This window comes from Lepus europaeus, chromosome 22 (genome assembly GCF_033115175.1).
Source record: "Lepus europaeus isolate LE1 chromosome 22, mLepTim1.pri, whole genome shotgun sequence".
NCBI classification, from domain to species: domain Eukaryota; kingdom Metazoa; phylum Chordata; class Mammalia; order Lagomorpha; family Leporidae; genus Lepus; species Lepus europaeus.
The window spans coordinates 12,428,414-12,442,743 of record NC_084848.1 but is presented as its reverse complement, the minus strand read 5'-3'; the positions used below and the strand labels follow the sequence as shown (position 1 = coordinate 12,442,743).

The following is a 14,330-nucleotide window of genomic DNA, read 5'->3' as shown; positions in this document are numbered from 1 at the left end:
AAATGAACGAAGACAAAGGGGAATGAAGTGCTTTTGCAGATGATGGGTATCTTCATTGTCCTGCTTGTTCTGACCAGCTCACATTTGGATACAGGTCAAAATTACCTAACCACACCCTGGAATGTAGTCAATTATACCTCAATGAACCTATTTTAAAAACATTACCCGGTAGTTTAAGAAGCCTCTTAAAGATTCCCACCTAAGAATCCCTGCAGGGCAAAAGGAATAAGACCCTAGGGGCCAGAGGATACAACCTACAAGCTGCCAGACAGAAAATCCAAATCTCTTTAGATCTCATGCTATATTAAACTCATGCACACATGACTTCCTAACCAATAAGCAGCTGTGTTTGCTTTAGTAAGTACACAATGCTTAGTATTCATTGATGGTTAAACTACATCACATTCACTCTCCCTCTACAAATCTTCAGGTTGCACAGATGCCCCAAGAAGATGGACCTTGCATTCCCAGCAGCTTTGCTCACCCCTGGTCCACTCCTCAGAATGTGAAACCTCTCAGCGGCACCACTGCCAACTCTCAATGTCCTTCCTGTCTTTCGAAGCGTCTTCACCACGCCTCGTTTTCACTTGTAAATATTGGATACAGGCTTAGAAAATGTATTCACCAATGTGAGACACTACTTTCCTCTTTGGAGGGAGCAAAAAATCCAAGAATTCCAGATGCTTGTCATGAATTGATTTGAAACAAACAAAACACACTTGGACTCTGCACTTATCCAGGGAGGGAGCTGTTCCGATCCCTATTGACGGACTCGTCCTTGCACTGGACGGTATGACGCTTTGGGGTTGTAACCTCATTCGTTATTGCCTGGCCCCATGGCTGCAGAGAAAGGCTGAGAAGCTGGTGTGGTGGAGCAGCGTTCTGAACAGACCTCCCAGGCCTCCAGGCTCATCTGTCTGCCGCCATTTCTGCTGCACTTAGAAAGCTTGTGAGCGGAACACATGATGGATGAATCTGAGTTTGGGAATTCAATTTTTAAGGATCGACAATTTGTTACTTTATGATGCTTTATAGGGAGTTTCAAATAAACACATATTTCATGTTCTCTAGAATTAGGAAATAATTGAAATTTACTTTATGAATTGGAACAGAAATGAACTCATCTAAGAAAATTCAGATATGGCCACATGAAGCTCGGCTTGCCAGGGAAGACACTGTCAGAAAGACCAGGTAAGTACCTAAGAGTTCTCATTTCTGGAAGGCTTTCTCCTTGTCCTTGTCTCACTGTGGATCCTCAATGCTATCATCAGAGAGCATTTATGATGTTGCAAGTGGCTTAAAGCAAGGCTTCTCAAACCTAAATGTGCACACAAATCATGCGGGGGATTCTTGTGAAAATGCAGATCCTGATTCCATAGGTCTGGACTGGAACCTGTGATTCTGAGAAGCTCCCAGGTGGCAGCCACAGGCATGTACTGCTGGTTCTGGACAACCAGGGCTTAAGCTGCAGTGGTTCTCAAAGTGTGATAACTGGACCAGCAACAGCATCAGCTGGGAACCGGGGGAAAAGGTAGGTTTCAGGCCCTTACCCTAGGCGCCCTCAATCAGAAATGCTGGTGGTAGCATCCAGTGGGCTGTGTGCTAATCAGCCTTCCAGGTGAGTCTGATGCATACTGATATTCGAGAACCACTGACTTAGAGAATAAGGAATAATTACAAATGGAGGAAAGCAGTTCAATTTCAAAAGGTGTGCAGTTCTATGAGAAAACCAAGAGAGCTCTAGGAAAAGCCCAGTTTGGGAGGGCTATTTTAGACCAGACTGTGTTTATGTATTCCAAGAGACATCATCAGTTCTAATTTTTTTAAAGAAAGAAAATACCACATTAAATACACAAACATAAACGCTTTCCTGTTGACAAGGTACAAGATATATATACATACCACCAGCATAATCATGGGCTCCATTCTCACATGTTTACAATAAACATGTCATAACCACACTTTTAAAAACTCTTCTTCTCCAAACTCAATGTTTAAATTAGAACACATAAAACTACATCTATTCTTAAACTACTCAAACCTCATATAATGTGTGAGAACATTACAAAATGATGTGGAAAATACAACACAGACACTGATGCATAGCAGCAAAGCAAGAATCTATCAGTTGGGCAAACAATACAATTACAGAATGCTATTTATAATGGTGTTGGCAAGCTGATTTCACCCAAAGTTTAACCAACATTTCCACTCTCATCCAATGGGGATGAGGTCAAGCAGGTGAATGTCTGGAATAATTCTGCCACTTTCCTAGAGCTTTTTTTTTTTTTAAATCACTATTGTGGGTACCAGAAAAAAGACATCTATACTGCTACACATGCAGGTACTGAAGACTTAAGAAGTACATAACATGGAACCACAAAGAGAAAAGGGCAGGAGGTTGACATGCCAGAATTCAATGAAAATGGGAAAAAACCGACAGGAAAAAAATTTAGTACCCAGTTTCCCCAGTGATCATGTAGAAAATGGAAAATCTACATAAAATTCGTGTCCACAGAAAGGGCCAGTTGAGAACATGAATAGGCATTCATCACACCAAGTTGCTCGGAACCACATAAACTCAGCACCAAACCCATCACTGCTCTTTGACTTCATGCGCACCACGCACAGAGGAAAGCGATGCACCATCTTCTCAGTCCACACGGTCTCACCCTGACTCTCCACTGCCTGCCCGAAGACGAGCACTAATGGAAGCAGGTGGTCTGTGCTGCCCTGCCTCTCACCGTGTGCTCCAGGGGCCAGCATCACAATATCACTTGGAGATGCACTTGGGCAGAAATGCACTCATGTGGGTCCCTTCTGGACCTGTTGAGTCAGAATCTGTAGTTTGGCTGCATCTCCAGGAGGTGTGTCTCAGATCCACCTCCATGTCCCATGTCCCTGCGACTTGTGCCCTGTGACTTCCTGGCTTTATTTCTGGCCCCTGACCCATGTGCCTTTCCCGTGGTTTGACTTTGCCACTTCACAGGTGTTGGTATGTGAAGGCAGGCACTCCAAATCCTCCAATGAAACAGATCAGTTCAGGAAGATACTCTCTTGCAAGGAAGTAAATGTCTTTTATCAAATTATACTCATATGTTATTTTGGAGACAAAGCTAGAAGGGACAGTGTTACTCCTGCTTTATGGATTGAGAAAAACCAGTCTTATAAAAGCTAGTAAGTCAAGGTCAAAGCTTATTACTGGCAAAGTACTGGCTAAAAGTCATGTTTCTTCTTATTTATGTTACACCCTGCTGTCTGGTGCTCCCTGGAAATCCTGAAAGGGAAAGAGAAAAGCTCCCATTTGTGGGTCTGGTCTATAATCAAGAAGTGGCTCTATTTCTTTTTTCTTTCCTTGTTTGCTCTTTGGTTTTGGTTGTTGTCATTGGCATTTTGTTTCATTTTCAGTAGCCAATTAGGGTCAAGACTCATTTTTCCCAAGAAGCCTTCACTCGTGATCCCCTAACTTGGACTCTGGGCTGCCTGTGGATATGGTTGTTATCTTTTTTCTTGCTATGTAATGCCCATAGCATTTAGTTATGCTTTTTATGTGATGGGAGAAAAAAGTCATCTCATCATTCGTTTTTCAAGGAGACCCTAGACTTGTACTTTTTAGCCCTTAAGGAGAGGAAGCTATCAAGTTAGACTTAGTCAAGAGCTCTCCGAGGTTGACTTTGAAGGATGAATCCTCCGACCGAATCCCTGCCCGCGACCTGCCTGAGCCGCGACAGGCATGATGAGAAAGGAATTAGTCCTCCTCAAACCCGGAGCATCTCAAAACCTGCTGGGTCTCAGAATCCCCTGGGGAGCTTTCGAAAATTCTCACCCAGGCCACATCCTAGACCAATTAAGCTAGAATTTTGGGATGGGAACCAGGTACCATACTTTTTTTTTTTTTTTCCCCAAACTCCCCAGATGATTCCAGTTGCAGCCAAGTTTGAGAACAATGAGTCCAGTGGTGACACCCACTAACCCTGGCTCTGATGGCCGGAGGGGCACATCCATCCATGGCTCTGCTCATTCCCTTCCTCCTATGTGCCAGGCCGTGCAGTCTCGGGGGATATAGTTTCATCCCGAATTTGCTCATCTAAAACAGCTGTTTCAATTGGAGATACATTTTTTTTTTCAATGTTCTTCCATTTAGTAAGGAAATTCTTTCTCATTTCTTTAATATTCCTTCCCATTAAAGCATAACCTGCAAACAGCAGATGAGTTACACTTAAGCTGTGACTATAAAGGACAGCTCTTTCATCTCCGTGGAGCAGTCTCTCTTTATGATTCCATTATTTTACGCAGGCTGACATGCCTAATGCTTTAAGGATGGCACAGCTTTGTTTCCACCTCCCCACCCCGAACCTTTTTTTTTTTTTTTTTTAAGATAAGGTGAAATTTCAGCTGGAAATCGACTCTAAAACATCTTCAAGGAACAGTCTATATAAGAACATGGCCGTATTTATTTTTTATGAGCAGCTGAAGGCTGATCAAAACCTTCCTCCCAAGCCACAAAACGCACAACCCTGGCATTTTTCAGGACTACATCCTGGCACCCCGAACAGAGGTTGAGTCGTGGAGCTGCATTTTATTTTAATCGCTATTCCTGAGCTTCCTGATTCTTCCAGCAGCGATAGTTACAGACATTCATTCATGGCTAGCAGATAACATAGCCTTTCCCTTGCTCTGCCTTTACCTAGGACAGAGAAAATAGAGTGAACTTTTTACCAAGAAGATGCTGTGAACTTGCCCTTGGATCACAGCTGTGTGAGCTTCAAGACTCTTTTCCAGACTGTGTTCAACAAGTACAGCTTGCTGAGTTTGCCAAGCCCACTTCCCTACTTCTACTCCATGGCAACTCCCCCCAACGAGCCTCCCCATTCCCGCTCTTTCTCCAGCACCAGTCCATCTCATCACAGCCTCCTCAACTTTCCTTTCACCTAATCACAACACGGATCTTCCAAGGCACTCCTCACAAGAATGGAGTCAGAGTCGCGATTGATTTTCTGTTAACACCGGAAGGAAGATTTATGCATATGCCCATAGAAACATACGTTGTTTGTAACACCCAGTTAGTACAAAAGAATTAAAGTCATATATCCTACTCCATAAATTTGGCTCTATTTAATGATAAAGGACTGCATCATTAAATACAAAGATTAAATAGTTGTAAATAATGGCACATTTGTTTGCTGCTGATTTTGTCTTTCCAATGCATCCACACTCTTTGCTAAGGTTATTGGAGGCAACATTGAGCCACAGGCCAAGATGTTTCAGGTAAGAAACGAGGGGCGGGGGCAAAGGCTTGCCAGCATCTTCATAGCACTACATGTTGGCTATGGGCATGGGGGCCCAAGAACTTGGTAGACCTAAGTCCATATCCTGGCCCTGCTACTAATCCTAGTTCTCTATCCTTACACCAGATATTTAGCCTCTGTAACTACTGGCATCTCTAAAATGCAAATTAAGGGTTGATATCCTTTATCCTAAATGCTTGGGACAAGAAGAGTGTGGGATTTTTTTTTTTTTTAATTTTGGCAACTTTGCACATCCATGATGAGATATTTTGGGAAAGGGACACAAGTCTAAACTTGAAATTCATTTATGATTCTTTGCATGTAGCAATGAAGGTAATTTTATATAATATTTGTAATAATTTTGTGCATCAAAATAAGTTCCACAGCATGGATTTTCCACTTGTTGTGTCATGCTGGCATTTAGATCACTTTAGATTTTGGGGCATTTTGGATTTCAGATTTCCAGATTAAGGAAACTCAACCTGTAATAGTAATAATGACTTTCATGGGGTTGCTGTGAGGATGAAGGTGCTTAGAAAACAGTGGGCACATGCTAGACATTCTAACTGCATTGTTTTTGTTTTTGTTTTTTTAATTTTTGCGGCTCACTAGGCTAATCCTCCGCCTTGCGGCGCCGGCACACCGGGTTCTAGTCCTGGTCGGGGCACCGGATTCTGTCCCGGTTGCCCCTCTTCCAGGCCAGCTCTCTGCTGTGGCCCGGGAGTGCAGTGGAGGATGGCCCAAGTGCTTGGGCCCTGCACCCCATGGGAGACCAGAATAAGCACTTGGCTCCTGCCATCGGATCAGCGCAGTGCACCGGCCGCAGCACACCAGCCGCGACGGCCATTGGAGGGTGAACCAACGGCAAAAGGAAGACCTTTCTCTCTGTCCCTCTCTTTCTCACTGTCCACTCTGCCTGTCAAAAAATAAAAATAAAAAAAAAAATAAAATAAATTTTTTGACATGTAGAGATAGAGAGAGAGAGACAGAAAAGTCTTCCTTCCATTGGTTCACCCCCTAAATGGCCTCTACAGCCAGCGCTGTGCCGATCCAAAGCCAGGATGGAGCCAGGTGCTTCTTCCTGGTCTCCCATGCGGGTGCAGGGGCCTAAGCACCTGGGCCATTTTCCACTACCTTCCCAGGCCACAGCAGAGAGCTGGACTGGAAGAGGAGCAACTGGGACTAGAAACCGGCGCCCATATGGGATGCCAGCACCGCAGGTAGAGGATTAACCAAGTGAGCCACGCACTGGCCCTTCTAACTGCATTGTAAAGAAACAGGTGCTACCTAAATAAATCCATGAGTAAGAGGAGCCGGTATTATTTGCATATGTCTTACAGATGAGAGAAGTGAGGTTCATAGAGATTAAGTCATTCTTCACAATTTCTTTTCTTTATAAAAAGATTTATTAAAATATTATTATTTAAATTATCCGAAAAGCAAAGTTCACAGACAGAGGGAGAGGTCTACCATCCACTGGTCTACTCCCCAAATGGCCACAATGGCCCACCTGGGCCAGGCTGAAGCCAAGAGCCTGGAACTCCATCGGAGTCTCCCATGTGGGTTGCAAGGACCTAAGCACTTGAGTTGTCTTCCAGTGCTTTCCCAGACAGCTTACCAGGAAGCTGGATTGGAAGCAGAATAGCCTGGATTTGAACCCATACCCCAAAATGGAATGCCAGCATCACAGTTAGTGGCTGAACCTGCTGTGCCACGTGCCAGTCCTACAATTCTCTTTCAAAAATGCATAAATGACTGTGCTATTTTCTATTAAAGTTTTTTAGTGGCTCCCATCACCAAGAAATTTCAAAGAAGCATAAATTCCAAATTCCTTATCATGGCATATCCCCTGATGCAATCTCTATTTTAACCCCTGAAAGAACCCAAAGTCAATTTTGTTACAAAGCCTTTCCTCAGTGCCACAGGCAGTGTCAGCCAACCTGCACACACCTCTAATAAAGTACCCACAACATTTCTGAGGGGTTGGTGTATGTATCGACTGCACATTCTAAACAGGAAGTTGCCTGAGAGCAGGGACAATGGCCTATTCATCTTTGAGACCTCATGTCAAGCCTCACATACCAGGTAGATTCCATGAAATGCTGGCTCAACCTCCAAAGCCACGCTACAAGTATTTGGCAGAGCCAAAGCAGACCCCATTTCTTCCAACTTCTCATTGGGCCATTGTTCCCTTGGGTCCTCCACTGCCTCTTCCAATGTGTGAGTGACATGTCAGAAAAGCCTGGTGACGGCCGGCGCCGTGGCTTAACAGGCTAATCCTCCACCTTGCGGCGCCGCCACACCGGGTTCTAGTCCCGGTTGGGGCGCCGGATTCTATCCCAGTTGCCCCTCTTCCAGGCCAGCTCTCTGCTATGGCCTGGGAAGGCAGTGGAGGATGGCCCAAGTCCTTGGGCCCTGCACCCGCATGGGAGACCAGGAGAAGCACCTGGCTCCTGGCTTCGGATCAGCGTGATGCGCCGGCCGCAGCGGCCATTGGACGGTGAACCAACGGCAAAAAGGAAGACCTTTCTCTCTGTCTCTCTCTCACTATCCACTCTACCTGTAAAAAAAAAAAAAAAAAAAAAAAAAAAAAAAAAAAAAAAGAAAAGCCTGGTGACTCAAACTCTGGGTCCTGAATGGGCTCTCATAGGACCTAAGGCCATGTGTTATACAAGCAAACGGGACAGCACTGTGGCATGGCAGGGTAAGTCGCTGCTTGCAGTGCCAGCATCCCATGTCAGAGTGACAGTTCGGGTCCTGGCTGCTCTGCTTCCAATCCAGCTTTCTGGTAATATTCCCAGGAAGGAAGCAGATGGCGGCCCAAGTACCCAAGCCCTGGCCTCCCAGGCGGGAGACCACGATGGAGTTCTTGGCTGCTGATTTCAGCCTGGCCCAGCTCTGGCTGTTGGAGCCATTTGGGGAGAGAACCAACAGATGGAAGATCTCTTTCCCTCTATAAAAAAAAAAACTGTTTGCATCTATTTACCTGTTTATTAAAGAGGGCTCCTATTTAACACTGGGCCTTAGGATCCATGGGAGGTGACAAAAGAACAAGGGAAAACCCATTAGACATCATTGACAAATTCCTGTTTGAAAAGTGCCTTAATCTAAAACTGTCACAATAGTAAATATAATTAGATAACGATAATAATACCATCTACCAGAGTTTATTATAATTCTTTCTTCTGAGGCTTTCAACTGGAACTAAAAACACAATTACTAATTAAATTAGGCAACAGGAGGTATCATTTTCCGAATGGAACCCTAGTGATATAAATGAGGAAAGGCAGCTTCTTCAGTTTTTCACTGTCACCCTGAGAGGGGCTGTTCACATGGCTAAAGTTTACCCAGGAAAACCGGTCCATACGATGCACTTGCCCTGCTATCCAAAATGCAATTCATTTGTGTATTTTCTAAGTCTTTACTGTAGCTGCCATAAGGCCTCCAGAATATTATCCAAGATAGGAGGAGGCCTCCTGCTCAAGGAGCTCACTGTATCCAGGTGTGTAGGAAAGTACACAGATGGCGAAAAACTCAGTCATGACTTGGGAAGAAAAATGAAAGGCCCAGGGCAGGTGTTCAGCTTAGTAGTTAAGACACAGGTGAAGGTGTGCTCGTCCCATATCAGTGTACCTAGGTTTGACACTCAGCTTGGCTCTCACTCCAGCTTCCTGCTAACACAGACCCTGGGAGGCAGCAGTGACGGCTCCAGTACTCGGGTCCTTGCCACCCACGTGGGAGACCTGGATGGAGCTCGTGGCTCATGGCTAGTGCAGGTGCTAAGAGAGTGAATCAGCAGATGGGAGCACTTTCTCTCTTGAATCTCAGATAAATGAATGAAAATTAAAGAAATAAAGTCCAAAAGGAGGAGATGGGGAGCAAGGACTAAAGTTCTTGTCTTGGAGGAATCTGGGAAACATGAAGCAGAGTTTTAAAGTGGAGACAGGGTGAAGCAGGAGGTGGCCATCTTCAGGGGGCCTAGGAACACTTCCTCATTTAAAAAAATTCAGTTGTGGAGCAGAATGCACCAAACTCTTTGCTTGTCATTTAACTGAATCATTTTCCAAACTGTGTTCTTTTCTTAAGTAAAACATTGCTTCTCACCTTTAATTGTAAATGTACTTTATTTATTTATTTGACAGGCAGAGAGTCAGAGAGAGAAAGCAAAAGTCAGGGAGATGGAGTAAAATCTCCCATCTGCTGGTTTACTTCCCACATGCCTGTAATAATGCCTCATTTATATCACTAGGTTTCCATTGGGAAAATGATGCCTCCTGTTGCCTAAAAATGAAGCCAAAAGCCAGGAACCCAATCCCAGTCTCCCATGTGGGTGGCAGGGTCCCTACTACTCCAGCCACTGCCTGCTGCCTCCACGGTGCATATCAGCAGGAAGCTGGAGGTGGGAGCAGAGCTGGGCCTGAACTCAGACACTCTGATATGAAACGTAGGCTTTCCAAGCGGCTTCTTAACCACTGCACCAAATGTCTGCCTGCCAAATTGTGCTTTTAAAGGCATTTGGAGAAAAAAAGTGTCTTTGCTTAAACAGAAATTGGAGAAATAAAAACAAAATCACAACATCTTTAAACAAAAAATACTATTTTTGCTGACAGATACCTTAGACCCTTTAATATTCCAAAGGTCTCCTAGGAGGGGAGATGAGATGCCATTTTGACCAAATATATTTAATGTATGACTGTTTTTGTTTGGTTTTTAGGAGCACCTCGCTGGTTAGTATTCTGAAAAACACATAGAAAAATACTGGCTCAGTAGAAATGATATGTAAGTCACAGACCTTTTTATTTTAAGGATTTTGCCACAATTCAAAAGGGGGAAAAAAGCGATCCCTATAATGGAGAAATAAACGGGGCTTTGTAGCTGGTGCCTCTAGCAGTAGAGACTTTAAAATTATTTAAACACCACTTTGGGTCCTGCTCACCATTACATCATGTGACTTTGGCTTAGAAATTGCTTAAACTTTTTCTAATTCAGTTTCCACATCACTCCAATGAGAAGAATGACAACACCTGTCCCTGGGGGCATGTGGGAGTATTTATTGGGAGATGCAAACATCATCCAACCCATGACTCACATGTGTCTGTATCTGCAGAGAGCCCATGGCCAGGTTGCTGAAGAGTGACAGGGGGCTGCCCACTCAGGGGAACCTCCTGTCCCCCCATCATCTCCTTCCACTCTAACAATACATTCAACTGGGATACAACTGAAAGACTCCAGTGAGCCCACGTGGGAAAAGAAAAAAGAAACACCTCCCAAATGGAAGAAAAGGCTGAAGAAAATTCATCTCAAGCCAGTTTTCAAGGAAATGAGTTTAATACGAAATTACAAAAACAGTGCCCTTGGCTGTTTCTACTTTTCTATGAAATCTGATATCCAGATATCATGATGTATCAGGAGAACAAAGAAAATGCAAAGAACAGCAGAATAAATAGTTGTTTCCTCACCCGGCTCCTTCCAGTCGGGGTCTCCTGCACTGGTGGTGGGAGGAAAGGCAATATGCATGCTAAATGGGTGGCAGATTTTAGGACCCAGGCTATTTCTGAGCAAACACGAGCAGCGGGGGCCAGGAAGAAGTGACCATGAGAGGTGGGGGTTGGATCAAGATCTTGAAAACAGATGCTTCCCCTCAACTCATAAGTCAGTGTCTACCACAGCCCTCTAAAATATCTGCTTAACACAGACCTGGAACTAAAGCAAATTGTCTCAGTATAGGTTCACAGTACACATTAAAAAAAAAATCTTGCATGTAAAGTTGCCCGGAGACTAAAGCAAGCAGTTAGAAACAAAAAGAATGAGCTGTACAACTTTCAGTACCAAGTTCTGTTAGCACAGAATGTCTGAAGAATGAGATAAGTGGGTCAGACTGGGTCTGGGAAATATTTTTTGTTGTACAGAGATCTTCAGCATTAGCTAAGAAATATCTTTTAAGGAAGCGGCATTGTGGTGCAGCAGGTTAATCCGCACGCTGGTTTAAGTCCTGGCTCCTTCAACTCAGATCTAGCTCCCTTTTAATGCACCTGGGAAGGCAGTGGAAGATGGCCCAGGTGCCTGGCTCCCTGTTGCCTGTAGGGGAGACCCAGAGGGAGTTCCTGGTTCCTGGCTTCAGCCTACCCCAGCCCTGGCTGTCACGGCCATTTGGGGAGTGAACCAGCTTATTGAAGATTTCTGTCCCTCTACCTTTCAAATAAATAACTCATTTTAAAAATGTCTAAGAAGTACCTGCAACATGAAGGAAATAAATGGATAATGAGTGAGGGAACAGACTAAGCAGCTGAGTCACTGTATCAGATTGGAACAGTGGAAAGATTTCTACTGGTGAGAGGCAGGAAAGGATTCTCCAACTATGACACTTGGGCATGCTGAGTGCTTTGAACCGAAGGAAGGGCCTCAGGAGCAAAGCCTTTCTCTGCCCATCCTCCTCCTGCTCCCCCTCCTCCCTCAAGGCAGGTCAAAGACACAAAACCCCTCACCCCTGAAGCCAATTATCAAACCTAGAAATATCGCTCCAGTCTTACCCCACTCTCCGGGTAAGGGCTGGCTATGAAGAAGTTCTCTGACTTCACCTTTTCCGACAGTGGATCCTAAGACCCTCCTTCCAGAATGGGTCTTACCCTCTACCCTGGAGTGAGAAAAGCCACTCAGAGAAGCCAAGAAGAATCCAAACAGGCCTTGCTGAGTTTGCCCTTTTGGTCCATCACTGTTAGCTCCCTCCCTTTTTATCTGATCACACTGCTACATGGCTGTCCGTTCTTCATCAGACTTAAGCACAAAGATAGATGCTTTCCCCAGGTCTTTGGTTCTTCCTTTCTGAAGACTTTGTCACAGAAAACTTTGATTCAATGAATCTATCACGGTTTTCTCTGGTTATCCCATCTGTTGTTACAGGAGCATCAGCCATCACCCTTATGATGGAGAGGAAAGGAATTCCTCCGGCCCACCCCACACTATCAATTCAGATTTTGGTTTTGCCACTGTGTGGGAAGCTCACTACCTCCCCAGGCAGATGCCTCCATTGTGCTACAATTGAATGGGAAACAATGGGCCACTTTCAGCGGTTTCAAGTTATACAAGATATTTTCTGCTAGGAATAAGAGTGCAGGTGTTCCCAGAATTAACACCTGTACTCTGCAGACAACACCTTGTCATCCAATTGTCACTGACATTCCTGTAGTCACCTTATATCTTAGCTAAATACTGATCACAACCTGTAGTTCTCCTGGTTACTTCATTGTTGACAGTGGGGTTCTCTCACCTCTGAAATGTCACTTGATGAAGGTGAGGATCTTGACTTTCCCCAGGTATGCGTTGAACATCTGTTGGATGGGAGAACAGAATGAGAGCTGTGGAGGAAGATGCCATTCCTTCCTCAGTTCACTGGGAGCACATCATTTAGGCGGTCCTATGGTGACGGGTCAACCGCTGGGCTTTTGGTCTCTGCTCTGCCACCCAGCAGAGCTGTGCATCCTAGAGCAAGCTTTTCATGTCTCAGGGTTCCTTCTTTGCAAAACTGGGCACTTGAACTGCAGTCCCAAAAGTCCCCAACATCAATAATATTTCAAGATTACTGGGGAAAATATGGCCCCAAATACACGAGTTATCAGAATTAAAAGTTTAGAATGGGACCAGTGTTGTGGTACAGCAGGTAAAGCCACTGCCTGTGATGCCAGCATCCCATATGGGCACTGGTTCATATCCTGGCTGCTCCACTTCTGATCTAGCTCCCTGCTAATGGCCCAGAAAAGCAGTGGAAGATGGTCCAAGTGCTTGGGCCCCTGCCACCCATGTGGGAGACCTGGATGAAGCTTCCGGCTCCTGGCTTTGCCCTGGCCCAGCGCTGGGGAGTGAGCCAGCAGATGGAAGATCTCTCTCTCACCCCCTCTCTCTGTAAATATTTCAAAATAAATAAATCTTATTTTAAAAGTTCAGAATGATCAGAACAAATAAAGGTATTCTGAGGTTGTTTGATCTAGTTAGTCCTGGTTTTACAAGTTATATCTTATTTCTCTACCAAACCAGAAACCATATTTTTCTGCATTTGATCCTTTGAAAAGAGTGAAACTGATGAAGTGGTTAGTGTCCATTCACTAAGAAAGGAGCCACTCCATCCTCACCTATCTGGAGAATTTCTGAAGACTGTTTTTGAAATTTCTAATTTTGAGCTTGAGATGCAAGTGTCATTTAAATCAATGGCGTTCTTGGAGTCTGATCTTTTCTGCCACCAAAAGGTTAATATGCTGAGGTCTTCCTTTGTTTTCCAAAGGGGCAAGGAAACACAGTCAGCTGATCCAGTGCATTATTAAAATTGCATTTCAGCAGTGGCAAATAACTCCAGCCACCTGATGCTGGGTTACAACATCATCTTCCCTTGCTACAACCCAAAGCCATTACATTAAGAGCATAAGCAAAACAGGGCCGACAGAAAAGCAACCTCCCCTGATAGATGGAAACCATCAATCCAGTCGGTGAAGTATTTAGCTACAAAAGGAGAAAAGACATTCGGTGATTGAAGGATAAGAGGGAGGAATATACAAGCGCTTTTCAATCAGAGCTAGATGGATACACTTGAAGAAATCACAGCCTTAAGAGCCAGATGATAACTCTGCCTTGGACACCAGGAGCCAGCAAGCACACCTGGGGAGGACTTAGAAGAGTTTGGGGTCAAATGAGGTCATGCTATCGGCTCCGTGTTCAAATTGGATGTTCCTGGTCCACACCCACTCCCTGTGTGGAAGTTTCTGGAAGTTCCTGCAGAAATGAAACATTGAGCTTCCCGAGGGGCCAAGGAGGCACAAGATTGGCCTCCTTAGCTTCACTGAGGCTAAGTCATGTGAATATCACAACCTTTATTTAGAAGTCTATGAAATCAGTAGTAAGGTTTAGAAGCCAGAAACACAGTGCTGGGCAATTAAAACAAAAAACACAAAACCCTGACCACTCTTTTGAGTTAAACTCCAGCTCCGGTTCTCTGGGCTAGAAGAGTGGTGTTAACAGATTCCACCTCGACTAAAAAGGGAGCTGGTGGCAGAA

General features: G+C 44.6%; 1 protein-coding gene across 4 annotated transcripts in view; it reads right to left on the bottom strand.

Moving 5' to 3' along the window:
- The window catches only part of FOXN3 (forkhead box N3), a 445,254-nt gene that overhangs the window by 355,235 nt on the left and 75,689 nt on the right, over positions 1–14,330 (bottom strand). The window contains exon 1 of one of the 4 annotated variants that reach the window (XM_062181137.1): positions 12,556–12,616. The exons of the other annotated variants lie outside the window; for them this stretch is intronic. The gene's annotated coding sequence lies outside the window, so the exon portion shown is untranslated. Of the gene's footprint in view, positions 1–12,555; positions 12,617–14,330 lie in introns of those variants that run through there. 4 annotated transcript variants of the gene reach the window in all.